Genomic DNA, 25,905 nt, shown 5'->3' with positions numbered 1-25,905 from the left:
TGTTTAATTAAATTAGTATTTTAATAAGGGTAGTGGTCTTAAAATAGTTAATATTCTATTTCTAGTTCTGGAAAAATAATAGAAGGCAAACTTCATAACAACACACCATAGATAGAAAAGCTAAGAATCAATACTTCCCTGGAAGATGGAGTAGAACAGAAAGTACTAGAAAAGAACTGAAGGGAGACAAGCATGGTGGCTGCTTTCCACTAGTTAACAAAGACTTCCTGTCTAAACTGTGGATCAATTACAGGAGAAGTTTCACACTGACTCTGCTCTTTCAGAGTGTTTAATTTTAAGGTATAAGAATCCATGCAACACTTTTTATATAACATCTATTATTCTCCCCGCTGTGCAATGAGTAGATGTCATCTGATATAAAGTAATGTTTTAGGTCACATTCTTTAGACTTCTGATATTGAATGTCTAGTGATCTGTGCTTTCCTTTCTTTTAATAACAAGAAAAGGTTGATTAGGCTGACACTGAGATTAAAGTGTGTTCACACAAGACATTGCAAGGAAGAGTAACACAGGGAGGACAAGGAAACAATTCTCAGCTTCACTAGAAATTTGACACTTATTATTATCACTCTAAAAGCTAAGTATTATACTCCCATTTTATAGTGAAAAACTGAGATTCAGAGCTATTCAGTAACTTTCCTGATTAGCTTATCAATGCTAGTACAAGAGCTAAAGCCCAACCCACCTCTGGTTTTTCTTAAATATATATAATCCAAAATCTATTATCCACTGTGAGTTTTTATACATACAGAAAATAACATGATACACAAGATAGTCCAAAGTAATGATGTTATTGACAACACAATTGGTTCCAAGAATATACAGTAAATCATCTAAAAGCAAAGCTAATAAGGAAAATACATGTGTATATTACCAGAAATCAGGAACTGGGGGTGCTGAAATGTCAGCTGCCACTGAAGGTGCAGGTGGGCAAGGTGGGGAGGGGTCTGGCCACACAGCGACACACTTGGGAGCTGGCTGCCCCAAAGCATAAACAGATGCACTAATTCTTGGGGCTGAACCAGAACCAGAATTAAGATCTTAAATTGAACCAGCCATATTGTAAAAGAAAGAATACTTAAGTTGCCTGAAAACTGAAAAGCCAAAAAATCTGGAAAATGATAAAATGATAATAAGGAAAGTTGTCACAAGAGAAGATTGTAAGAAAGTGAAGTTTCTGGAGATGAGGGCTGAAGGAACAGAAAAGTGGGGTCATCAGGCAATGTTGTAGTCTGCGATGTCGACATTGTGTTGACCAAATGGTTCTAACCTGACATGAGCAACTGAGAAAGAAGCAGTGAGCATCTCCCCAACATCCAGTGGTCTTTCATGTGGCACCAGCATCCTCCACAGAGGAAAGTGATAGAATGATCGCATGTCTGAAAAAGGAAAATGTGGCATATGTTGAAGATGCCTCTATCATGGTGATGCAGATATCAACTATACTTAAGGAACACCAAATTCCACAAGTGATCATGAAGGCTCAAGGGAAGACATATGGCTGAAATTGAGCAGATTTTACAAAGAAAAGAGTGGTTTAATCCTTCAAGGAACAACATTTGAAGTCTTGAGAAGAAACTGGCAATTCCTTCAAGCAAGTTCTCTTTATCATTTTACCAGAAAATCACAATGGAGTCCATGTCCTCTCAGTAAGCATTTAGAAATAAATGTTTCAAACACATGTTTCCATGCACATTTACATGTTCAGTACTTGGGCATAAGATGTGTTTCCTATATTGAAGGTGTCTTGTAAAATCCGACTTTGAACAAATTCTTACTATATTTTTAATATATTTTAAGTGTGTACAATGACTTAATTTCTGAGTCATTTGTGTCTTAAGGCTACTGGCAGCATATACAAAGTGCTTTCACAAGTGTTTTAGACACTGTTATGAATTTCATAACCTACCATTGAGACTTAGAACCACTGGGGTCTCAGGAACTAGAAGCTGAGGAAAGAGAAGGTAGTATTGTTCCCTAGGGATCTAGCACATTCTGCCCAGGGCTGAATATGACCCTGCCTAAGAAGACATAAATGTCAACAATGCACAGTTTCTTTTCAAAGAACAATGAAATGATTTGCAACAAAACATGTGTGTGTGTGTGTCTGTGTGTGTGTGTCTGTGTGTAATATGTGTATGTTATTAACTAAATTCCTGCTGGGTAGCAAGCTTTATTTGAATACTTTATATGTGTCATTAAACTTAATATTCATGAGCCCACATGTATTTTTTTCCATCTCACAGAAGAGGAAGTGGGGAGTGCGTGAAATCCCCAAAGTAAATAGGAATGACAGAACTTCCTATCTGTGCTTCATCTGTGGTATACATTGAAGCCTTTTATACTAAATTTTATACTATTTTAAACAGGAACGTTACTTTCTTAAATTTCTACCTTTTCCATTCTCTTCTATTTGTAGGTGACAACAAATGTTTGAGGGAACCAGCTAGGAGCAGCAACCTAGCTTGTTTAGTCTAAGATATCTTGGGGGATAGGACCCAGCACTGGGGTCAGAAGCTGCTGATGCTATTCCAGGAAGCCAGAATTCACCTTGCTCCAAGCCAGTGGTTCTCAATCTTCTTTTTTTTTTTTATTTTATTATTAACTTGAGTATTTCTTACTTACATCTCGAGTGTTATTGCCTTTCCCGGTTTACGGGCCAACATCCCCCTAACCCCTCCCCCTCCCCTTCTTTATGGGTGTTCCCCTCCCCATCCTCCCCCCATTGCCGCCCTCCCCCCAACAATCTAGTTCACTGGGGGTTCAGTCTTAGCAGGACCCAGGGCTTCCCCTTCCACTGGTGATCTTACTAGGATATTCAATGCTACCTATGAGGTCAGAGCCCAGGGTCAGTCCATGTATAGTCTTTAGGTAGTGGCTTAGTCCCTGGAAGCTCTGGTTGGTTGGCATTGTTGTTCACATGGGGTCTCGAGCCCCTTCATGCTCTTCCAGTTCTTTCTCTGATTCCTTCAACGGGGGTCCTATTCTCAGTTCAGTGGTTTGCTGCTGGCATTCGCCTCTGTATTTGCTGTATTCTGGCTGTGTCTCTTAGGAGAGATCTACATTCGGCTCCTGTCTACCTGCACTTCTTTGCTTCATCCATCTTGTCTAATTGGGTGGCTGTATATGTATGGGCCACATGTGGGGCAGGCTCTGAATGGGTGTTCCTTCTGTCTCTGTTTTAATCTTTGCCTCCCTATTCCCTGCCAAGGGTATTCTTGTTCCCCTTTTAAAGAAGGAGTGAAGCAATCACATTTTGATCATCCATCTTGAGTTTCATTTGTTCTAGGCATCTAGGGTAATTCAAGCATTTGGGCTAATAGCCACTTATCAATGAGTGCATACCATGTATGTCTTTCTGTGATTGGGTTACCTCACTCAGGATGATATTTTCCAGTTCCAACCATTTGCCTACGAATTTCATAAAGTCATTGTTTTTAATAGCTGAGTAATATTCCATTGTGTAGATGTACCACATTTTCTGTATCCATTCCTCTGTTGAAGGGCATCTGGTTCTTTCCAGCTTCTGGCTATTATAAATAAGGCTGCGATGAACATAGTGGAGCACGTGTCTTTTTTTTATATGTTGGGGCATCTTTTGGGTATATGCCCAAGAGAGGTATAGCTGGATCCTCAGGCAGTTCAATGTCCAATTTTCTGAGGAACCTCCAGACTGATTTCCAGAATGGTTGTACCAGTCTGCAATCCCACCAACAATGGAGGAGTGTTCCTCTTTCTCCATATCTTCGCCAGCATTTGCTGTCACCTGAGTTTTTTATTTTAGCCATTCTCACTGGTGTGAGGTGAAATCTCAGGGTTGTTTTGATTTGCATTTCCCTTATGACTAAAGATGTTGAACATTTCTTTAGGTGTTTCTCAGCCATTCGGCATTCCTCAGCTGTGAATTCTTTGTTTAGTTCTGAACCCCATTTTTAATAGGGTTATTTGTCTCCCTGGTCTAACTTCTTGAGTTCTTTGTATATTTTGGATATAAGATCTTTGTAGGATTGGTAAAGATCTTTTCCCAATCTGTTGGTTGCCGTTTTGTCCTAACCACAGTGTAAACCACCTTTGCTTTACAGAAGCTTTGCAGTTTTTTATGAGATCCCATTTGTTTATTCTTGATCTTAGAGCATAAGCCATTAGTGTTTTGTTCAGGAAATTTTTTCCAGTGCCCATGTGTTGGAGATGCTTCCCCACTTTTTCTTCTATTAGTTTGAGTGTATCTGGTTTGATGTGGAGGTCCTTGATCCACTTGGACTTAAGCTTTGTACAGGGTGATAAGCATGGATTGATCTGCATTCTTCTACATGTTGACCTCCAGTTGAACCAGCACCATTTGCTGAAAATGCTATCTTTTTTCCATTTGATGGTTTTGGCTCCTTTGTCAAAAATCAAGTGCCCATACGTGTGTGAGTTCATTTCTGGGTCTTCAATTCTGTTCCATTGGTCTATCTGTCTGTCTCTGTACCCATACCATGCAGTTTTTATCACTATTGCTCTGTAATACTGCTTGAGTTCAGGGATAGTGATTCCCCCTGAAGTCCTTTTATTGTTGAGGATAGTTTTAGCTATCCTGGGTTTTTTGTTATTCCAGATGAATTTGCAAATTGTTCTGTCTAACTCTTTGAAGAAATGGATTGGTATTTTGATGGGGATTGCATTAAATCTGTAGGTTGCTTTTGGTAAAATGGCCATTTTTACTATATTAATCCTGCCAATCCATGAGCATGGGAGATCTTTCCATCTTCTGAAGTCTTCTTCAATTTCTTTCTTCAGAGTCTTGAAGTTCTTATTGTACAGATCTTTTTACTTGCTTGGTTAAAGTCACACCGAGGTACTTTATATTATTTGGGTCTATTATGAAGGGTGTCATTTCCCTAATTTCTTTCTCAGCTTGATTCTCTTTTGTGTAGAGGAAGGCTACTGATTTATTTGAGTTAATTTTATACCCAGCCACTTTGCTGAACTTGTTTATCAGCTTTAGTAGTTTTCTGGTGAAACTTTTGGGATCACTTAAATATGCTCTCATATCATCTGCAAATAGTGATATTTTGACTTCTTTACCAATCTGTATCCCCTTGACCTCCTTTTGTTGTCTGATTGCTCTGGCTAGAACTTCAAGAACTATATTCAATAAGTAGGGAGAGAGTGGGCAGCCTTGTCTAGTCCCTGATTTTAGTGGGATTGCTTCAAGTTTCTCTCCATTTAGTTTAATGTTAGCCACTGGTTTGCTGTATATGGCTTTTACTATGTTTAGGTATGGGCCTTGAATTTCTATTCTTTCCAGGACTTTTATCATGAAGGGGTATTGAATTTTGTCAAATGCTTTCTCAGCATCTAATGAAATGATCATGTGGTTTTGTTCTTTCAGTTTGTTTATATAATGGATCACGTTGCTGGTTTTCCGTATATTAAACCATCCCTGCATGCCTGGGATGAAGCCTACTTGATCATGGTGGATGATTGTTTTGATGTGCTCTTGGATTTGGTTTGCCAGAATTTATTGAGTATTTTTGCATCCATATTCATAAGGGAAATTGGTCTGAAGTTCTCTTTCTTTGTTGGGTCTTTGTGTGGTTTAGGTGTAAGAGTGATTGTGGCTTCATAGAAGGAATTCGGTAGTGCTCCATCCGTTTCAATTTTGTGGAATAGTTTGGATAATATTGGTATGAGGTCTTCTATGAAGGTCTGATAGAATTCTGCACTAAACCCGTCTGGACCTGGGCTCTTTTTGGTTGGGAGACCTTTAATGACTGCTTCTATTTCTTTAGGAGTTATGGGGATGTTTAACTGGTTTATCTGTTCCTGATTTAACTTCGGTACCTGGTATCTGTCTAGGAAATTGTCCATTTCCTGCAGATTTTCAAGTTTTGTTGAATGTAGGCTTTTATAGTAAGATCTGATGATTTTTTGAATTTCCTCTGAATCTGTAGTTATGTCTCCCTTTTCATTTCTGATTTTGTTAATTTGGACATACTCTCTGTGTCCTCTCGTTAGTCTGGCTAAGGGTTTATCTATCTTGTTGATTTTCTCAAAGAACCAACTTTTGGTTCTGTTGATTCTTTCTATGGTCCTTTTTGTTTCTACTTGGTTGATTTCAGCTCTGAGTTTGATTATTTCCTGCCTTCTACTCCTCCTGGGTGTATTTGCTTCTTTTTTGTTCTAGAGCTTTTAGGTGTGCTGTCAAGCTGGTGTTACTTTGTTCTGCTATTTCTGACAGTGGCTAGACTGTCCTATAAGCCTGTGTGTCAGGAGTGCTGTAGACCTGTTTTCCTGTTTTCTTTCAGCCAGTTATGGGAACAGAGTGTTCTGCTTTCGGGCGTGTAGTTTTTCATATCTACAGGTCTTCAGCTGTTCCTGTGGGCCTGTGTCTTGAGTTCACCAGGCAGGTCGCTTGGAACTGGAAGGTTTGTCTTACCTGTGGTCCCAAGGCTCAAGTTTGCTTATGGGGTGTTGCTTATGAGCTCTCCGTGGCAGCAGCAACCAGGAAGATCTGTGCCGCCTCTTCTGGGAGCCTCAGTACACCAGGGTTCCAGATGGATTCTGGTGTTTTCCTCTGGAATCAGTAATGTGGGCAGAGTGCAGTCCATTCTGGTTTCCCAGGCGTGTCTGCCTCTCTGAAGGTTTAGCTCTCCCTCCCACGGGATTTTGGTGCACAGAACTGTTTATCTGGTCGGTCCCTTCAGGTTCTGGCAGTGTCTCAGATGCAGGGGACCTGCTGCTGCTGTGCCCTTATCCAAGGGAACCCAGAGGCCGTATACAGTTTCCTCTTAGGCCAGGGATGTGGGCAGGGGTGGGCAGTGTTGGTGGTCTCTTCCGCTCTGCAGTCTCAGGAGTGCCCACCTGACCAGGCGGTGAGGTCTCTCTCCCACGGGGTTTGGGAGCAGCGAGCTGCTGTGGGCAGGGATCCGCCGGTTTGGGACTTCCGCTAATAACCGGAAGTGTCTAGTCCTAGAGGAATTTTGCCTCTGTGTGTCCTGAGTTCACCAGGCAGGTCGCTTGGAGCAGGAAGGTTTGTCTTACCTGTGGTCCCGAGGCTCAAGTTTCCTCATGGGGTGCTGCCTACGAGCTCTCCTCGGGGGGCAGCAACCAGGAACTCTCAATCTTCTTAATGCTGTGACCTTACCCCCTCCCCAGCCATAACATTGTTTTTGTTGCAACTTCATAACTATAATTTTGCTACTTTTATGAGTATTAAAGTAAATACCCCTCATGCAGGATATCTGATATGTGACCCCTGTAAAAGGCTCATTCCACTCCCAAAGGATTCAAGATCCACAGGTTGGGAACTGCTGCTCAAGCACCCTTCAGACATTATCTTCTCTAAATCAAAACTCTACTTAGCCTTTTAGAGTTAAGGGTTCAAATTGTTGGGTGTTTTTTTTTTCTCTCTTTCCATCCCAGTATTCTATTCTAGAACCTATGCTACTGAAGCTACTCTCTCTGCTGGGGGAAGTAAGTTTCCTTTTCAGTTGTGCTATGGTGGTAAACAGATTTAAGCCTGTACCATGATCATACCAACCAAGAATGTGAACTCTATTCAACAACACTTTATTGATTACCTAGCCAGTAATATTTTAGAATAGAGGTTGTGTAAGACAATATACAATAAACCAAACACAAGTTACCCATTCCCCAAATACTATCTGATCAGATTTTCAAAGCATAACTTTGCTTTAATGTAGTCCAGAATTAGATCTGTAACTAATGAAGCTTTCTTAGAGTGCCCCAAGGTCGAAAGTTATTTGTGATACAAAACATACAGATGAGGTGACAACTCAGGATGTTCTGGGCAGAGGGAAAAGGCATGTGTTCATAATGTAAGTAAAACAAAACTTATTAATGGTGTTCAAGAAGAACAGTTTAGACCCCATTTTCACAGGTATTGTGTATTTGAGAATGTGTTTATAAGAGGTACTATGTTGTCAAAACAACAGAGAATTTAAAAGAACCAATGTGAAATCCTCATGCAATTTCAAAAGACAGTCTCGCATTTTCTAGTTTGCTGCTTGTTGATTTCCTTAGTTACTTTTCTCATTAGTGTACTGGAAGATGATTAGTGATGTCTAGAAGGGTAAGGCAGAGGGAGTGGCTGAGAGATCCATCAATGACAGTGACGATGAGAGGTGGAGCAGCTAGCTGTCTTCAACCTGGCCAGCCAGTAAGCAGAGAACAGGACCAGAAGCACAACTGAATTGTAACTGTCAAAAACCTGACACTAGAACCCAACTTCTGCCAACCCACTTTAAACACCCCTTAACCTCCTGCATGGCTTCACCGCCATTTTGAACATATGAACCTGTGGGGGCCATCTTCCATCCTAACCATAACATATATCATGTGTACCTCACATGGCTCAGTCCTCAGCTTGCTGACTTGTTTTCGTTTTGTTTGTTTATTGTTTCTCTGTCTGGCATCTAAGCAATGTAGATGAGCTCTTAAAAGGCACCTAAATGCTGACAAGATTGTACTCCAACAATGCTGCCTGTCCTCCTGAATGTACACTCTGGGTTCTGTGTATAACAAGGAGTCTCCAAAACAAAATTATAAAGCCAAACTACATCCCCTTCCTAGAATATTCTACATTTCAGTAAACACTAATCATAGTTGCTCAAGCCCAAAATCTGATCCTTGACTCCTCTCCTCACAGCTTTCATTCTGTCCATCAACAAATCCTATTGTTCTCTCTTCAAAATAAATGTGGTATCTGACCATGTCTCATGTCAAGTACTCTGGTTTGAGCCACACCTCTCAAATAGTTTATGGATGAATATCCTCACTGTGACCCTTGTTGAATTTACTAGTGTATCCTTTGTCTTCCGTAATAAACTGTAGTGTGGCTTAACTAACAGAAATGTATTTCCTTCCTCACAGCTTATGAGTCTGAGGTTTGAAAGCAGGGTATGAGCATGGCCATGCACTCTCTATTATACACTAGAATCTTGCCTTGTTTTTTTATTGTCTCTGCCCCAAATCTTAGCTTGTAGCCATGTTACTGCAATCTCTGCATTTAACACCACTGGACTTTCTCCTTGTGTGTCTGTGTCCACACTTCCCTATCCTTATGGGACATTAGTATTATCATACTAGAATCAACATAATGGTAGAGACGCTGTTCCTTAAGTGAGGCCATTTACAGATGCACATGGTTTTGACTTCAGTAGATGTTGGGGATGGGGTAACTCATGTCAATAATAATGCCAATCTTCAAAATATCCTCAGTCCACCAGATTGATCCTTAAAACATAAATATTTCCTTTCAAAAGTTAAAATCCTTACACTAGTCTTCAATGTTCATGAAGACACCAATTATCCCCATTTGCCATGATCCTAAGACCAAGTGAGGTATTTGTATCTGCAGATTTGTGACCTGAAGAACTCCTCTCAAGATTCCATTCCTGTAAGTCTTGGTTCAAGTGTTCCTCATTCTTGAAGGAAGCCAGGCCTCTTCTTCCCATTGATGAAACACAGCAATCACCCACTCTCCATCCTGGGGTAAGTTCTCCTTCTGTCTTCCCAGAATAATACATTTTCTGCTTACCTCTTTGTTTCCTTCACTTGAATAAGAATAGAAACCCTCTTGGTCCTAACTTTTTATGACTTGATTTAATCACAATAGGATCTTAATACATATATATTAAATGAATAAATTAAAACAAGTGCCAAGTGAGAAATTTCAGAAGCTCTTTAACGAAGGAAAAGACTTGGGTTTTTTTTCTGTAGTAGTAATGAATGCGACAATACCAGTGCTCAATGGACAAACACAACTTGGTTGTTTACACACATGGCCACAAATAAATCAAATCTATTACCCCTTAGGCTTGAAAATCTGGCCCATCCAGAATTAACTTATGATCACACGTTTCTAGGTTTCCACCAATCAACAACTGAGCCAAGCAGACTAGCCATACCTCCTTGGATAAAATATTAATATACTTGGGCCTCTGAAAATTCACCAATCCCCACAAAAGTATGTCTGACCAACAAAACTATTTTCTATCTACTCTGCAGTGAGCAATGCTATTTTTCATATCAAATATTACTCAGTGGTCTCATTACTCTTTGAGGAATATAGTAAGAGAAAATATATAAGAAAACTTTAAGGAAATATGATATAATACATCATCTTAATGTTACACCTTTAAATAAGCATGTTACAAGAAAAAATGTAATTTACTTGTGCAGTATACTATTCTGAATCTACTCTTTATTCAAGTGATTTTATCTTCCTGCTACTAACAACTATATCAGTTATTTTTCCTGTTGCACTGATTACATGGATTAACACATTAGTGGTTAAACTCCAAGTCACCGATAATGCATTAAGGAAAGAAATAAATATATTTCCCTTTGACTCCTCAGGAAGAGCAACAGAGTCAACTGGGAGCCTCAACCCTTGTGGGCTCCCAGAGATTGAATCACCAACCAAAGAGCAAGCACAGACTGTACTTAGGCCCCTGTACATACCAGACGAGCAGCTTGGTCTTCATGCGGGTTTCCCAGCAACTGGAGCAGAGCTGTTCATGAGCCTGCTGACAGCCTGCCTGTGGATCTTGTGCCCCCCAATGGACTGCCTTGTCTGGCCTCAGTAGGATAAGATGCACCTAGTCCTACAGCTACTTGATGTGTACAGGGATGGGGGTATAGTGGCGAGTGACATCTCAAAAGAGAAGGGGAAGATGGATTGGGGGAAAGACTTCTGTGAGGGAGTACTAGAAGAAGCAGGGGATGTAAAGTGAATAAATATATTTAAAAACTATTTCCTTTTGAAGTCGTTTCATCAAGAGTGAGTCTAGATTTGAGCTCTCTGCTTCGTACTTCCTCTGTCTTCTGCCCTCTCTCTGTTGTATGAGTCTGACCCTGTACCTGGCTGAAAGCTGCCTTCTGAATCTTTTCCAGTGTCTGTGTTTGTCCCTGTATGTCTGTCCACATCTTACAAAGGGCTTTGCTCTCTCTTTTACTGAATAGCACAGAAAGCATCCCATGGGGAAGGAATGAGGGAGACTTTACAGAAATCTTTAACAGAGTTTTACAAGGGATTAAGTCACCAACTTCAACTGACCAGATAACAAACAGTGTTACAAACATCATTGTTTATCAACCAATAACCGTAAATTGTGTTTGTACTTAACATTTTATTTTAGGAGATTATTTTCCTATTCTTTATTTGCTGCTTTCAGTAAATGATACATATGCATGATTCCAGTCATGAAAAAATACATAGCTTAAGATTACAGTTATAGATTCACTTAGGTTCTAAAAATTGATTTCATAGAAAATCCAAGACAGAAAAAGTTGATTGCTTCATTGTTCTCTTAAAATCAGTTTAAACAAGCAGGTTGGGTACACAGTAGACTAGCAGTCTGAAGTCTTGACTGACCTTAAGTTATGTTATTAACTCTGGCTATAAGGTACAGCAAAAGTTCCATTCTCGGAGAATGTAAGAGACATTTCTATCATAATCCATTGTTCTATGTGGTTTTTAAAAAAATACCCTAACAAAGGCTACTTAAGTAAGAAAGGGCTTGCTTTGGCGTCCTCCTTGAAGGTGTGGTCCACTGTGCCTGGGAAGCCACAACAGCAGAAACCTGAGGCAGTCAAATATCAGAGTGATGAATGCTGTTAACCAGCTGGTTGTGTCTCTTTTATATAGTCCAGAACTCTAAACCAGAGAATGGTGCTACCCCTGCTTAGGGTAGGTCTTCCCATCACAACTAACCTAATATAGAATCCTTTAAGGAACTCCCAGACACTAACCCAATAAAGATTGTCCCCAAGTCCTCGTCCAGTGGGAGAGTAGACAATAGACACAATGAATGATGCATGTTCATGTTCACACTGGGAGGGCAGTAAGAGCAGCATGCAGCAAGAGAAAGTTCAGAAACCGTAATCGGATGGGAACTCAGGAAGCAGGCTTGAGTGTGGGGCACCTGAATGCATGGGGAGTACAGAGGTGCCAAATAAAGACGTTTCTTGGATTTTATCCAAGTGTCTCCTTTAGTCTTTTTAAGATCTTAAGTATGAAGGTAAAATCATTTCACTCTGAAGAGAGACTAAGCAATAGAAAGCATGAAAAGGGGAACAACCTGTAAGCATATAAGTGGAAGTGGGTGTCTTTAGGGCTGTCTGGTGCCAGCCACCTCAGTGTGTTAGCCTCCCGAGTGAACGTGCATTGTTTGTCATCCCAACCTGTCACAAATGTTTTAGTACAAACATTCTCCAAAAACTAAAATGCTTCTTTCACTTTGTGTATTGTAAGAATATATTTAGGTTCACTTCACTTAGCAGAGCCTTGGTCTTTCTAAATGTGCCAATTTGAAGAACAAGATTAGTCATCACACACACAGAGAGAGAGAGAGAGAGAGAGAGAGAGAGAGAGAGAGAGAGAGAGAGAGAACAAAAACAAAAAGCAAATACTAAATAACAAAAACAAAATAGCAAACACTAAAAATCAATAAAATAAAACACTCAGTCTGGGGCAAGTTGCTATGACATTTAAAAAGCCAATTCATGTTAGTTTTTTTTCCAAATAATCCAAATTTCAAATGAACATAACTCTACTCCCTACCTTTTGTGCTTCTTTTCATACCAAAAATTTACTATGATAAATTACATAAGCTTTTGATATGATTATCTCAAATTTATCAAGCACAAATTTTAATAAAATTGATTTAATATTTTATTTTATTTCTGTGTGTGAGCATTTTGCTCACAGGCATATCTCTGTACCATATGCATCCTAGTTGCCTTTGGAGGTCAGAAGAGGATGCTGAAAACCTTAAAACCTAATTATAGATAGTTGTGAACCACCATTTGTGGACTAGGACTCAAACCATGGTCCGATGCAAGAACAGTAAGTGTTCTTAACTGACAAGCCATCTCCCTGGCTCCAAGTAGAAACTTTTATATTGTACACGCTCTAAATCATGTCACCCTCCTGACAAGTCTGTGGATTAGGTTTGCTTATCAAGCCAGTGTTTAGAGATAACTGAACTAACAATCAGTTTAATTATTCAAGATTGCAGTCAGTATTGAATTTTGAGTTTGCATCAAGCATCCCCAACTACTCGGCAGCGTCTCTTTAGAAATGGAATGACTGTTTAATTCCTTCAGTTGGTAATCACCAGCAATAGAGACATCGTTGCCTCTCTTCCTATGCAGTAGTGTGCCTCCCCCGCCCCCCTTTCTCCCCATGTATCCTCTCTCACTACCGCTTTTCTCTCCCTTTTGAATTCCTGCCAGCTACAGGAACCCATGTCCCCGACACTATGTGGATGGAATCTTCAGGGATTCAGTCACAGGAAACTGGCAGGTCTGATACAGTGCAACCGTTGAGTCCTCTGAGCTTTGAGGGCTGGGTGTCTTGGATATGATTTCCTGGAAGCCATGCCACATCCATTACTCTCAGCTTTTGCTTTGGAAAGCTTGTCTGGAGAATGTCACTGCACACCAAGCTTAACCTTCCTGTAATATTTGACATGGGAAAACATGAAAATGTATATCAAGCTAGGACCTTCCTAAAATTAAAATGGTAGATAACCCAGAAAATGTGCCAGAACTACTTGGGGGTTTTCCATGACCATCTTACTGGGTTGGGAGCCAAGCGCTCAGCTGTTGCAATGTCACGATTCACTGCTTTGATATTGTATTGGTTACTTTTGTGTAGCCGTGATAAACTACCTGACAAACAGTTTAAAAGAAGCAAGGCTTGTTTTTTTGGCTCTCAGCTTCAAAGGGTTCAATCCACTGTAGCGTTGAAGGCAAGCCAGAGAGACTCAGTTCTTGGCATAGTAACCAAGAAGCCGAGGCTGGGGAAAGCTCTTTTGGCTTTCTCGCTTCCAGGCCATGAGCTGGTATCACCACACTAGGTGGTTCTTCTCCTTCAGTTAATATCTGAAAACATGGCCATGAGCACAGCCAGATCTTAATCTCCATGGTGATTCTAAATCCAGCCAAGCTGACACTGAATATTAACCATGTCAACATAGTGACTGGGTGACGCAATGGAACAAAAGTGACTGGAAGCTCTCTGAGTGCCCTCTCAGTGGCTTTAAAATGACACTTTGTCCTTACGTGAACTGAAGTCACGTGGTCTGGGGGCTCTTCCATATCTGTGTGATTCCACTGACATCTTCAGTGTGTCTTCATTTCTATGGAAAGTCTATTCATCGACATTTCTATCAGAATAGTCAATTAAGCTTTGCTTACAACATTCCATTCTATCCCACAGTTCAACCCTAATCTACATTCCTCCTGAAACCACTTCCGAAGGCCTATGAACCACATGGTCAGGTTTCTCAGAACAAAGGCACCACTGCTCAGTACTCATTTTATGTATCAATTTTCTCATCACTGTGACGAAACATCTGGCAGATACAATTACGAAAGCATTTATTTTGGCTCCTTGTGTGGGAGTGTACGATCCAACATAGATGGAAACTCGGGGTAGAGTCCATGGCAAGTCACTGCTGTGACAGAAGGAATATGAGGCTGGCTTGCTTAAATCTCAATAGAACTTCATGTTCAGGCAGAAGAGCCAGGCTGTAACTCAAGTCTTTCCTTTGAAGGCCTACTTCCACCAGCTGGATCTCACCCCCTGGAATTTCTACAACCATCCAAGATAGTCTACCAGCTCAGGACCAAGTGTTCAAACATCCAAGTCTGTGGGGATATTGTACATTTAAACCATGTCTTTGTGTTTTATTGCTGTGAAGAGATACCATGACCATAGCAACTCTTACGAAGAAAAACATTTAAGTGGGGATATCTTACAGTTCAGAGACTTAGCCCATTGTCATCATGGTAGGACATAATCATTCATCTATATGCATGATCACAGGTATATACTCTCGAATCTGAGTATATATATACACATACATTAGACAAATGCAAAAACTTTACAGAAGTATCCATTTGGTCACTTTCAATTTTCTATATGATCCAGTTTGATTAGTATATTTCAGTTATTAAATAACATAAACACATTTTCTTGAATTAATAAGGGAACATTGACATGCTCATTATTTTTTTAAAAAATACAATAGTAGTCAATGAAGCCGCAGCCTCACAGCAGCTATGGCTGCCTAGCGAACACTAGACTAGGCCTGTAAACGTCCATGGATTGAGGAAGGGCTCATTGGAAGGACTTACCCTTCAATGCTGAACTATTAGCTACTGATGGATTTAGAGAGAGGAGCAAACATCGTATCTGTTCCTGAAGACCCTGGGGATCTGACCAGAGTCCAGTGGTTAGTTCTAAACCTGTGGTCACACATAGAGACCTTGTTAAGCTCGGTGGGTCTCAGCAGACAAAAAGACATCAATGTGGGGAAGAGACTAAAGGCTTGGGTAACAGGGACAGGTAAGAGACTTGAAAGTGTAGGGAATCACAGCAAACAGAAAGCATGTTGTTTGTGAGTGAGACTGCAAAAGAACTCACTAAAAGTTATCTTTTAAACGCAATAGAAAACTAGCCTGCCTGTGTAGAAAGCTAGACGCCCTCTATGAAGCTGTCAGTCACTCTGCTACCCACAGCTTTCTTTTCTATCCACCACTTTTGTTTTGGTTTTGTTTGTTTGTTTGTTTGTTTTGCTTTGTTTTGTTTGTTTTTTCCACTTCTCTGTCTGCTACTGCTCTACGTCATGGTTTCCACCAATTCATGATTCCTCCTATATCTCTGCCTTCTTAAAATATCAGACTCCCATTGTATCTCTCAAGTTGTTTCATTATGACATTTTGGTCATTATTTTGTCCAGACTTCTCAGAAGGCAAAACCATATACATTTGCTAAAGTTGTCACCGACAAAATAAGAGCCCCTATGCAAGATGATGTCCTAAGTCACCTGGCCTTCTTAAGCCCAGACAACTTCTGTGGTCCAATCAGGAGCAGCCAGATTTACAGAGGTTAGCATCCATATATGGAAACCTAGACACAAAACAGCCTATTGTGTCTTTGCTTCTGGTGAGAGAGTGGATTCAGAGGGCTCTTAGAAAACAATACAGCACACAGTGCAGAACTGCTGTATGTCCTTTCTGTTCTAGCCTAGAGCATCTACAATTATCTTCACTGTAATTGGCAGTTCTTCCCAAAGATCATTATAGGATTCCTTTTATCTATTAGTGAATTCTAATTTTGTGGGTAGTATTTTTTTTCTGGTGAAATTATACTCTTGGGAACTCCTGAGTATTACTAAAGACTACAAAATACATATTAGCATTTTCTCAAACTCATGAATACTGACCCCAGAGTATGATGTAAAATTGTATGGAAGAAAGAAAAGAATAAGGTAAAATTACACCTAGCTATTTCTTCACTGAACTCATAAGCTAAAGCAAATCTCATTTCCTTTACAGTTTTTTAATGTGCTACTTACATCATATCTTCCTGAAATTCTGTATGAGTTTAAATTAAACAAACTCCACTTACCAGTCAACTCTATTCTTCATAGGCCACTTGGTCATCAGTGAACATTTGCCCTAGTAATTATCCAAACAAATGGACAATTTAGCCAGTTGGGGGGACCTCTGTTTTCAGCCCACAGAAGATGAAGACTGTTAAAGGCCATTTATATAATAGGATTTAAACTCTTTTCTGGGGGGAAAAAATCATACCATGTGCATAAAGAAAATGACACAATGTTGATTATTCTGCTAGGAACTCTCCCGATTTCCAAAATTCTTTTTGCAGATTGAGTTCATCCTAGGGAGAATGGGGATGGACAGATACCTCTTCTGTTCTCTCTATGGACTAGGGAAACTTTATTCTATGTTCCATATCTGGCCATTGGCTTAAACTCATTGTCTTAGTCAGAGTTTCTAGTCCTGCACAAACATCATGACCAAGAAGCAACTTGGGGAGGAAAGGGTTTATTCAACTTACACTTTCACATTGCTGTTCATCACCACAGGAAGTCAGGACAGGAACTCAAGTAGGTCAGGAAACAGGAGCTGATGCAGAGGCCATGAAGGGATGTTACTTACTGACTTGCTTCCCCTGGCTTGCTCAGCTTGCTTTCTTATAGAACCCAAGACTACCAGCCCAGGGATAGCACCACTCACAATGGGTCCTCCCACCCTTGATCACTAATTGAGAAAATGCCTTACAGCTGAATCTCATGGAGGAATTTCCTCAAGGGAGGCTCCTTTCTCTGTGATAACTTCATCTTGTGTCAAGCTGACACATAAAACCAGCCAATACAGTCGTGTTTGTAATATCTACACGGAACAGGGACCAAAGGCTTTCTACCTTGCCTGAAAGCGCTCAGAAAGCCCAACTGTGCCCCACAGGGAGTGAGGTATTTCTGGCAGTGAATAATATGAGTCAAACAACTCAGCTTTCAAGGGAGAAAAAGATCTAAAATGCTAGTGAAAAAGAAAAACAAAAAAGAAATCTTCCTTAAAAACACTAATAAACTGAGAATACAAAGAAAGGATAATAATAGGAGAAAGAAAAAGAAAAAAAAATCTGAGGCCAAAATGAAAGCACAAGGTGACAGCAGAAGGACTTTAGTCACTTTGGCCCAAGGGCCCAAGTGACAGCTTGAGTGATTTTCAAGTCCTCATTAGCATACAAAAACGAGAGTGGGTGGTCAAGTAAGAGACCTTTACTCCCATAAAGCCAGGACTCCAAAGGGTTCCTCTTGCAGTTTAATGATTAACTGGGAGAAAAATTATCATGTGGACACACCCTCATGAACCAAGGAACGAGAACCGTTTGGCATTAGACAATGTCAATAAAAAAATAAAAGAAAGACAACTGGTAATGGTGAGCTAATTCTTGTAGTGAGCCTTTGCTCAAATTCACATAACCACACTCAAATGGTGCATTTACTTTAAAGAGATCCAGATTGGGATAGTTCCCAGGCACCTGGCAGAAACAAACCTCAACCCTATCTGGAGGAATTCGCCTTCCTTCTAGACCTCAAGACTCCCCACAATTAGTTCTCCAAGGAATACAAAACCATGCACACACACAAATTTAAAAAGAAAATTTTCAGAGTAAAGATTAAAAAGCTAGACTTGAAAGTGCCAGCAAGTAAAGGAAATGACAAAGAATGATTGTGTACATTTGTACAGGAAGCAAACAAACTTTTGGAAATGTAAAACATGAGTTAAAATAAAAATCAATGCAACTGAGGAGACACGAAAATCGCATTGAGTCTATCTAAAAAAAAAATTCAGACACTGTTTTTCAAATGCTGGTTGTATGTAATTATTTTGCCGTGAAACTATAATCATTCAATTTAAAAAAAAAAAACATATTCAGCAATATCCAAATAGAGCTCCAGGTAGGAAAAAAGTGGGGAGGGGGAGTATGGTATGAGCGATATTCAAAGCTTTTCTAGATATGGCTGGAGATCAAAACTGTTTCAAGAATGCCGAGACCATGTCTCCAGCTGCATGTGTAGCAGAGGATGGCCTTGTTGGGCACCAAAGGAAGGCGAAGCCCTTAGTCCTGCCAAGGTTGGACCCCCAGTGTAAGGGAATGTCAGGGGAGAGAAGGGGGAGTGGATGGGGAGGGGAACACCCTTATAGAAGAAAGGGAGGGGGAGGGGAGAGGGGACTTATGGACAGGAAACCTGGGAAAGGGAATAATGTTTGAAATGTAAATAAAGAAATATCCAATTTAGAAAAGAGAGACAGAAAACAAAGCAAAACAAAACAAAACAAACAGAAAAAGAATGCCAAGTTGAACCGAGTCTCATTTATACTACATCAAAACTCGCTGGCTTAAAACTACAACGGTCCATCAGGTAGTGGTGGCGCATGCCTTTATTCCCAGAACTTGGGAGGCAGAGGCAGGAGGCTCTCGTGAGTTCTAGGCCAGCCTAATCCACAGATTAAGTTCTAGAACAGCCAATGCTAAAACAGAGAAACCCTGTCTCAAAACAAGCAAACAAACAAACAAAAACATCCAAAATGCTTCAATGGTCATTTCTTTTTTGAGATAATGATGTTGGTGGGATGAGGCAGGGAGATCCCATCTCCACATCTTCCAGCACGGCCCATCGGATGGAAAGCAAATGTTACCGATGTGGGTGTCTCCAGAGGCTGCTTCATTGTTTTTTCCCACTTGGGTTTGGGTTCCAATAACGAGCACCAAAGAGTAACAGAGCAGAGGCACACAAACTCATAGTACACCGCTCCCACTGTACTCCACATCAAGAAAATCACAAACCCTGAATTAAATTATAGTTGTCAACTCTGCTAAAGACACAGGCACTAAAGAGCAAGGTTCTGCCTCCACATAGATCCATAATATGGAGTAGAACTGGTATCCAGTGACCACTCTATATGCCCCTATGCAAAACTGGTAAAAGAAGGTGCATTGCAGAAGCCACTGGTCGCCCCAAATTCTGAAATCAGGCAAGTGCGTGATTCCTGGTTATTTCTAATAACCATCCCTTGGGGTCATCTTCAAAGACGTTGGCTCCTTTCCCTGATATCTTTCTTTTCCCATTAAAACAAGCCTATACTTGAAGTGGGTGGTTTTCTCAGCCTAATAAATAGATGTTTCGTGGTGTTTAAAACTCTCTTCTTATTTTGCAGTAGGTCTGCCATTTTTAAGCCAGTCTCAAAGTATTTATTTCATATAATCCTCTGAAGCATTGTGGATTTTCTATCAATCATACTGGAGTTTCCTCTACTAGACAAAAGCCAAAACCACAGAATTTTTTAGATAGGCCTTCTCCAAGTCCTGTTGAGGATACCAGTTGCTGCTAGACAGTCGCCCCAAGAGTCTAAGAAGCCCCATATTTTAAGGGAAAGGGTCTGTAAGACTAGCATGTTTTTGAAATCCTTAGTGACCCAGAGAAAGCAGAGTCTTAAGAGCAATGCCATGCTCTATGGTCATTAGACGGTATCCAGAAAGTCTTACAGATAGATACTGCCCCGCTTTTTAAACACAGACTCTTTTTAAAAGCATTTCGAGGTTTGGAACAGCTGGGGGAGAGCCTGTGCCTTGATGGTTTGTGTGTGTGTGTGTGTGTGTGTGTGTGTGTGTGTGTGTGTGTGTATCTGTGTTTATGTCTGTGTGTCTGTGTGTCTCTGTGTCTGTGTCTGTGTGTCTGTGTCTGTGTGTGTGTGCATGTGTGTTTTATATTTTAGAGTCAATAATCCAATCAGGAACAATGGACTCAGCCATGTCCAGTTGCAACCCAGACACTGATGTAGCATAGACCTCGTAAGTTGAAGAACTTCATAAAATGGCTCAAAAAAGTAAAAGAGGCTGGGTAACCAACTGCCTGCTTACCTTTGCAATTCTGGGAGAGAGAGAGAGGATTTTGATTGACAAGCTCCAGCCATTGCTATGGTCACTGATTTTCAATGAGTCATTGATGCAAACAGTAGCCCTGCTAACCAGTCCTTTCTGTCTCCTCCACTCTTGGACCACCATGCCCTACCTTCATTCTCTCAGCAACGCCATGGCTGTAGCCACTGCTCGTGCTGAGGCCCCTTTAGGCCCACACTACTTCTGTATGCATATCCCTCTTCAGTCTTTGATCAAGCTTCTTTCACCAAAAGAATTTTCTGCACTCTCCAGTAATGAAAACTCCACTTCTTAGTCAGATCCCAGGCCTAGTTAGGGATGTTACACTGGCAGATTTTGTTCATAACCTATAGCCATGCTTTCGCAACACCCCAGCCAGAAAATCCTATTGAAATAAAATCAGATTATGTTAGATCTCTGCTGAAAACCTGCCTGGATCTGGATAGAGTCGGAGCATCTGTACTTCTCACAACCATGTGGCTAATGTTAAGGCTACTGGAATATAACTCAGGGAGAAGCCAGTCTCTATAGGTTTCATTAGCCCTGTCCATAGAAATATAGCAAAGGCCATGTGTGCTCATTTAAATTATCCAGTAGCTACAATATAAAATAAATAGGTAAATTTACCTTAATATATTTTATTAATTCCCATATAATATTATTTCATCATATTCTTAATTAAAATACATTTTTTCATGATTTATCTCTAAAACCCATTGTGTTCCTTATCCAGAAGGCACAAACCATTTTAAACATTTCAATTTCTCAATTAGCCTACAAACCTGGAGGCTACCATATTAGATAGAGCAGGCCTGAGATTTATTTATTTTTTGTCCTGCTTCTGTATCTCTGTCTTTCAAGAATGAAAGCTACATAAGCACACACACTTTGCTTATATTAACTAATAGATCACCCCATGCCAAGCGTCCGGCCTTAATGACTCTCAAAAAAATTTAAATAAGTTGATTGGCACATACCTTCAGTGTACTGAGAGAAAACACTGACTTAGCCTTGTTCTATGTCATAGCACAGGAAAACACACATACACACACACACACACACACACACACACACACACACACACACACCAAAAAACTCACATTACCAACAGGATTAAATTGCTTTTATTATTGTTTTAATCTTTGAAAGTTTAATATTTGTTTTGTGTTCCTTCCCCTCCTCCAACTCTTCTGAGGCCCCTCTCCTTCTTACCCCCCAAACTTTGCAACTTTGTTTCCCTTTTTTTTTTTTCAGTCTTTCAAGGCCTCCAAGTTCTTCTACTAGGGGTGGGATTGTGTGCTCCACTCTCTCTCCATGGTGGGATTTGCTCTGGTTTAGGTTTGCCACACTTTGCTCATGCTGTCCCGGATCCCGTGAGATCCTGTGTGTGACTGCTATGCTATATCCTGAAGATAATGTTTCCTTGTGGTTGTCCACTACCTCTGGCTCCTACAATCCTTCTGCCCGCTCTTACACAATGATCCCTGAGCCTTGGGGGAGGGTAGCGGTACATGTGTTCCCTTAAAGGCTGAGCATTCTGGAATTTCTCATGCTCTGCATCCTAACAGGTTCTAACTTGCTATTACTGACTTCTTTCTCCATCAACAGTTCTCTTGAGGTTTGCTTTTGTTAATACAAATTTTAGTTGGTGTATATTCTTTAAATATGGTGGTAGGTTTCATACAGACATGAGGTCAGCTCATTGTATATCTCTAGCATATCTCCTCACCCATTTCCCCCTTTTGTTCCCTCATTGTCCCTCTTGCTATTCCCATGTCCGAGCTCCACATCCTCACTTTTCATGTTGCATAACTATTATCGCAGGATCTGCTTTGGGCGAGACCTGCTATACTAGCCTCAAGCTCCTAGGGCAGCCCCCTAAATGTAGCTGGCTATCAATCCCTGTCTTCTACTCGCTTCCTCTTCTGGAGGAGTTCACATGCCACTGACAAAGAAAACCTGAATTCAAGTTTAATGCTCAGTGGCTCGGTGCTTAGCAGAACTTCTCGTGCTGCTGACACATCCACTTTTCCTTCAAACAGAAGAGACAAAGCATTTCACTAGGAAGCAACCACAGTCTGACTGCTAGCTTGCCTGGAAAGTTAAAGACAAGCCTGGGTGCCCACATTCCGCAAGAGTGACAAGGCTTGCTCTCTTTATAGTTTGCTTTTGTGTTGACAACTGTGGACAGAGGGGGAGAGAGACAGAGAGAGAGACAGAGAGAGAGGAAGAGTGAGAGAAACAGAGACAGAGAGACAGACAGAGACAGTGAAAGACAGAGAGACAGAGAGAGACAGAGAAAGAGAGGGAGAGAGAGACAGAGAAAGAGGGAGAGAGAGAGACAGAGAGAGACAGAGAGAGAGGAAGAGAGAGAGAAACAGAGACAGAGAGACAGACAGAGACAGTGAAAGACAGAGAGACAGAGAGAGACAGAGAAAGAGAGGGAGAGAGAGACAGAGAAAGAGGGAGAGAGAGAGACAGAGAGAGACAGAGAGAGAGAGACAGAGAGAGAGAGAGAGAGAGAGAGAGAGAGAACAAAAACGCACACAAAACAGCCCCTGCGATAATTAGCAAGAGCTGGACAGTCCCACTTCATCTTAAGGGACAGAAACAAAAAGGCTTTTATGCAGAGCTATTTCTCCAAAGTCAGCATCTTTGAAAGAATGCCCTTTCTGGCTGCCTCCTCCTCCCAAGCATAAACATTTGAAGCCACCTCTTTGAATCTCAAGAGTTAGGGCACAGGGTCCGGGTAGGAATACCATGTTCCAGTATTGAATGCTTCGTCAGCTCTCGCCTGCGATCCCTGATCCCTGGGGTCTCCTAGTACAATATAGCTGTCTGAAAAGGAAATGGCTTTTCCCCCGACATAGCAAATTCTGTAGCTCTGTTATTCTGAGTTCTGGATCAGATTTGCTTTGATAATGCATACCTCAGCTTCTTTAGAGAAAGTTCCATCTCTGTCATGACAGAGCTATACAGTCGGCTATACAGTCAAAGCCTCAGAGTGGGGTGTGTGCACTGTTGGTGGTTTTTCTTCCACCTTGGACATAAATCTTCCCCATCTGTGGCTCTGTTCCAGCTCTTTTCCATGAAGGCCATGCATGGAGGAAGAATATGCTCCTTGTACCATAGAACTATTGAAAGCCTCCAAATACAACACAGTTCATGTTCCTCTCCCTACCATGGAGATTCTGTCCTTAAAATACAAAAGAAAGGGGTTGGGGATTTAGCTCAGTGGTAGAGCACTTGCCTAGGAAGCACAAGGCCCTGGGTTCGGTCCCCAGCTCTGAAAAAAAGAACCAAAAAAAAAAAAAAAATACAAAAGAAAACCTGTATCCCACTGCACATCTCTATGATAAACTAGATAACAAAGAAATCATAGGAAAACTCAAACCCAATTTCTGAACTAGAAGGGGAGTTCAGAAACAAGGGAAAAATATGAACATTTTCATAATAGTGTAACTGCTGTATTTTTAATTGATGCATGAATCTTGCACATCATGTGATAGAGAATAGTGTTTCAGTGCAGGTAGACATTGTGCCCTGATTCAAAATCCTCTCTCCTCTATGTTTAGAAACAATCAATATAGTGTTGTTGACTACAGTCCACCCTGTGGTGAAACCGTGTATCAGAGTCCATTCCACCTATGCAACTGCAACTCTACCCTTGGCTGTCTTCTCCACAGCCTCCGGCTCCAAACTACTGCAGTCTGCTAAGCCAGGCATTCTCTAGTTCACTGAGGTCAACTCCTTTAGATTCTGCGCACAGTTAAAGTCATTCCACACTTGTCTTTATGTGCCTGGCTTTATCTCATTTAACCCAGTCAATCTCTGCTTTCACCTATGACATTGCAAGCAACCGGACTCCATTGTTCGTATGGCTGCCTGGAATCTGCTGTGCATGTGTACCACACATTTTTAACCCTTTTAGAATTTGGGTGAATGTTAGAAATGTAAGTAAAGAGAGGTAAAAGTCACCATCACTGGGAAGCGTTCTTCGTAAAAATGGGTTTCATCCATGGAGATTCCTTTATTTGTTTTCTTGTTCCTAAAATAAACACCCTCACTTTCTTCAGGGTTTTGCTCAAATGTATATTCTCAACAACATCCACACTCTCACTGAGGCATTTTGATTTAACATTAGAAAGCTGCAGAGTACTATGGCGCCCACGCGTAACCCCAACAACTGACAAAGGGAGCTGAGACAAGAGGATCACAAGTTCAAGGCCAGTCTGGACTGTCACAAAATTAAATTCCAAAACCAATTTCTCTCTCACCATGTTTTCTCTCTTACTATACTATTTTTCAATGTCAAATACTCAACATAAATTCCCAGTAAGGCATAATTTGAGTATATTAAAAGCAAGTTCTGCAGTGGGAGGATACGCTGTCATGCTTGCCGAAGAACTCAGAGACTCATTAGCCATCCTTGAATGAAGGCATAAGTGAATTAGTGCATTGAAAAGTTATGAAGTATAGCAGTCACTCTGGATTTTCTAAAGATATAAAATAATATATTAGTTCTAGATCACAATTTCAACCGGAAACCCTTTTTCAGGGGCCAGAACAATGCAGTAACCAAGCAATGCGCATGACACATATAATGGAAGAGAAAGTAAGGGGGACTCACAGATTTAGGGGATGCATAACTCTGATAAATGAATTGATCTACATTTTAAATGACTCTGAAGGGGGAATTTCTGGATATGTCAGGTAATACAGATTCATGTGGTATTTTGCTAGTCCCGTGGGAGGACATGTGATGTTTGGGGAAGAATATAATTAGGACTCAACAGGCACTGACTGGGCAATTGCATAGCTAGCTTTGCAACACTTTGATGGTGTCGTGTCTTCACTTTGTTGAGAGAGACACAGCAGAAAATCTTCTGGTATCAGGTTGGCCCTGTCACTCCTACTGACTTGTATTGATTGGGTAGAGGCCTGGTAGTTTCTGCTGGAACATGTCACCACTACAGATTCATGTTTGGTATCCCAATACTACTGAATAAAACTGCTGATATCCTGACAAATGAAGATTAGAATCACCCCCAAAGAATTACTTCTAAACAGATCCACATCCCCTTGTCCTACTTATCTTCTTTTCTCCCCTACCTTTGGAAAGTGGGCTAGAAAGAGGGGTAAAGCATTCATGAACCCTTATTGAAAATAGGTTTTAAAATGTCTAAGCCTACAAGTATCTACTAAAAAAAATATACATATCATATGTACAGGATAACACATTGAGATCAATCAAAGTCTGTGTGTTTCCTAAAATATTATAAAAGTTACTTTTATTAGGGATATACCAAAATACCCAACAAAAGCAACTTAGGACAGGAAGGGTTTATTTTAGACAGTCAAGAATACAGTCTATCAGGATGGGGAAGGCAAAATGACAGGATTGTGAAGCCATTGACTACATCATACCCCTAGTCAGGAAGTTGGCTAGGTTTGGGTTTGTTTAATTTTTATGCTAAATGGAGGCATTAATGTCAACCTGCAGTCATAACTGTATTTCATACACAGCAATAACTTACTAATACAAAAACTACAGCATTCTCCAAAATTACAAACTAAGGTTAAATATTTTAGATTTTATATTTTGCAAGCAA

This window comes from Rattus rattus, chromosome 3, assembly GCF_011064425.1.
Source record: "Rattus rattus isolate New Zealand chromosome 3, Rrattus_CSIRO_v1, whole genome shotgun sequence".
Lineage (NCBI taxonomy): Eukaryota > Metazoa > Chordata > Mammalia > Rodentia > Muridae > Rattus > Rattus rattus.
Note: the sequence above shows the minus strand (reverse complement) of the source record.